This window comes from Vigna angularis, chromosome 7, assembly GCF_016808095.1.
Source record: "Vigna angularis cultivar LongXiaoDou No.4 chromosome 7, ASM1680809v1, whole genome shotgun sequence".
Taxonomy (NCBI): domain Eukaryota; kingdom Viridiplantae; phylum Streptophyta; class Magnoliopsida; order Fabales; family Fabaceae; genus Vigna; species Vigna angularis.
The window spans coordinates 33,149,438-33,153,005 of NC_068976.1; the positions used below are offsets into that span (position 1 = coordinate 33,149,438).

Here is a 3,568-nt window from a genome sequence, read left to right on the forward strand (position 1 = left end):
CAATTGTTGGATTCGAGTGTGAAACGAAGAAATAGAAAACTTGGAAAAAGAAGAAGAGAAAAAACACACAGAGAAAGATGATCTGAATATTTCGAGATTGAATTACTTCTGTAAATAGAGACAGGCTACAATATATAGCCAATCCAAGCGACAAAAATAAAGTTGAACGATTGTAAGCAGAAAACACCGAACAATCCAACAAAAACCGAACGTACATAACCGAACGCTCACAAGAGAACGTTCGACCACAAACGACCAGAACAAGCCGAACGGTTATCCACACCAAGAAACCGAACAGTCAAAAGTAATAGAAGCGAGTCTAATTAACATCGGGTGTTACATGCAACAACAAAAACCCTTGTAAATAATTAGTCCGAATTTGTTTTGGTCCTTTTTTTATTTAAGGTTCTTTTTTCTTAGAACATTATTACAAAGCTTATGTTGAATCAAATTACAAACTAGAATAAAAGAAAAAATGTTGATATATATATATATATTTATATTGAATAATAGTATGCTTACTAAAATAATATATTATCAAACTTTATTAATGTAATAGTCATTTATTAGATGAGTCCATTTTATGTGAAATAAGTGCATGTTAGAAATAAGTGCATTATTGAAAAGTGATTATAAAATCACATATTGAACATATATGGATATCTTCTAATATATATTGCTTTCAAATATCAGTGTGGCCTATTAGCTCAGTTGGTTAGAGCGTCGTGCTAATAATGCGAAGGTCGCAGGTTCAACACCTGCATGGGCCAAGTTAAATTTTAGATATTTAGCCTTAACTATTATGATCATATGTGTAGGATAAACATGAAATTATACTTTTTCACTCATATGATAATTATAGTTGGATTGAATAAGTTAAAGTGTGACAAAGCATGAGATATTTATATTGGTACTTTGTTTGTATTCCTAAGACATAGACAATGTTATTTTAGAAGTGTTAATAATTAGAAGATATATATTTTTTTGTGTGTTTAATTATGGTTCATATAATCAGTGTGTATGTATCTTGTTTTTATGATTTTTTTATCCGTAGCTTACCGAGCACATGTACGTTTTTGTGTTTTGGAATGAAATTATCGGTGATGATCGTATAATGTTTTATACGTGATCATATATTGTTACATATGTTCTAGACGCGTTATTGACTCAAGAGAGATGGGGAATAACCTTGGGATTCATTTAAAGCCTTTTCAAGTTAAGACAATATAATTGGAGTATTTTCTTTGTTACTTTGTTACTCGAAATAATGTAAGTGGATAAGTTGTTCTTTAATTACCATTATGCATTATGATAAATTTTGAGTTTTACGGATTTTTAATAACCTGTGACATCTTAGAAATCAGGGTGTTACATGGAACAACAAAAAACCGTGTAAATAATTAATCCGAATTTGTTTTGGTCCTTTTTTTATTTAAGGTTCTTTTTTTCTTTGAATAGTGTTACAAAGTTTATGTTGAATCAAATTACAAACTAGAATAAAAGAAAAATTGTTGATATATATATATATATATATTAAATAATAGTATGCTTACTAAAATAATATATTATCAAACTTTTTTAATGTAATAGTCATTTATTAGAGGAGTCCATTTTATGTGAAATAAGTGCATGTTAGAAATAAGTGCATTATTGAAAAGTTATTATAAAATCACAATTTGAACATATATGGATATCTTATATTATATATTGCTTTCAAATAACAATGTGGCCTATTAGTTCAGTTGGTTTGAGGGTCCTGCTAATAACGCGAAGGTCTCAAGACTTGCATGGGCAAAACTAAATTTTAATATTTGATTCAAATGATATAGACTTTATAAGTAAAAATTTATATATATATTTAAATCATTTTTTAAGTGTTTAAAGGCAGGAAAATAATATTTCCTATCCAATCCACAACAATCTATTCCAATATTAAGATAAGAAATTCTAAAAACAAGTAAATTTATCCTATGAGAAAAATTCTATTCTTAAAGATGTATAGATTTAAAAGAATTTATGCAAATGAGTATGTTGTACTCTTAAATACCATTTTATATGTTAAATATGCATAAGTTGTGTTTCAAAACATGAATTTTTCATTTATTTTAGAAAAGTGTGAGCTTCCTATTAAGTTAGTTAGTCCCCATGAATCTCATGACGGTTGAGTCTAAAAATGAACAAAAAATAATAAATGAAACAAAGATTGGAGTTTACTACTCAAGATATTTACCCTTAACTATTATGATCATATGTGTAGGATAAATATGAAATTATACTTTTTCACTCATATGATAGTTAACTAAATTTGCATTTAATTTGTCAAAAGTAAGTTTACTGTTTTTTAATTATAATTTTCAAGTAAAAAAAAAAGCTTGAAAATTTCAATTGAGTTCACTTTCATAATAAGTTTTTTATTGAAACAATGGATTAATGTTTTTAACATATTTATAAAATTTATAAAAGATTGCAAAATTTATCCTTGTGAGTTAAGAATTCATTTCATGTGTGTATAATATAATTGTTTGCTATGACTAGATTGTATTGTTTACCATTGACAAATGCAATTATAGTTAGATTGAATAAGTTAAAGTGTGACAAAGCATGAGATATTTATATTGGTACTTTGTTTGTATTTTTGAAGAGTTAGACAATGTTATTTTAGAAGTGGTAATGGATTAAAAACAATGAGACTACTATTTTAATATTAAAAGGCTCGAGTAGTTCTATATGATTGAAATGTCTATGTTAGAGGAGTAGGAATCATATTGTTATTAATACTTTGTATGAGATGTTTGATTATGGTTGAGATAATCATAAGGTATGTATCTTTTTATGTGTTTGATTATGGTTGGTATAATTAGAAGATATGTATTTTGTTGTATGTTTAATTATGGTTCATAGAATCAGTATGTATGTATCTTGTATTTATGATTTTTTTATGAGTAGCTTACTCCAAGCATGTTCGTTTTTGTGTTTTTGGGAATGAAATTATCGATGATGATCGTATAATGTTTTATACGTGAGTAGATAATGTTACATATGTTCTAGAGACATTATTGACTCAAGCAAGAGAGGATGGGGGAATAACCTTGGGATTCATTGAAAGCATTTTACAAGTTAAGACAATATAATTGGAGTAGTTTCTTCGTTACTTTGTTACTCAAAATAATATAATTGGATAATGTTTTCTTTAATTACCATTATGCACTATGATAAATTTTGAGTTTTACCGATTTTCAATAACCCGTTACATCTTAGAAATCGAGGTGTTACTTGGAACAACAAAAAACTATGTAAATAATTAATCTGAATTTGTTTTGGTCCTTTTTTTATTTAAGGTTCCTTTTTGCTTTGAACATTATTACAAAGCTTATGTTGTATGAAATTGCAAACTAGAATAAAAGAAAAAATGTTGATATATATATATATATATATATTTGAATAATTTTTAAGTGTTTAAAGGTAGCGAAAATAAATTTTCCTATCCATTAGGGCATTGACAACCGTCTATTCAAATATTAAGATAAGAAATTCTAAAAACTAACTAATCCTAAGGCAAAGGGTCAAG

At 26.8% G+C, this 3,568-nt stretch overlaps 1 non-coding gene across 1 annotated transcript; it reads left to right on the forward strand.

Annotated features, from left to right (window-relative positions):
* Positions 1–696: 696 nt before the first annotated feature.
* On the forward strand, positions 697–770 carry TRNAI-AAU (transfer RNA isoleucine (anticodon AAU)). The gene has a single exon. It is a non-coding gene; the product is annotated as a tRNA-Ile (tRNA).
* The last annotated feature ends 2,798 nt before the right edge of the window (positions 771–3,568 follow it).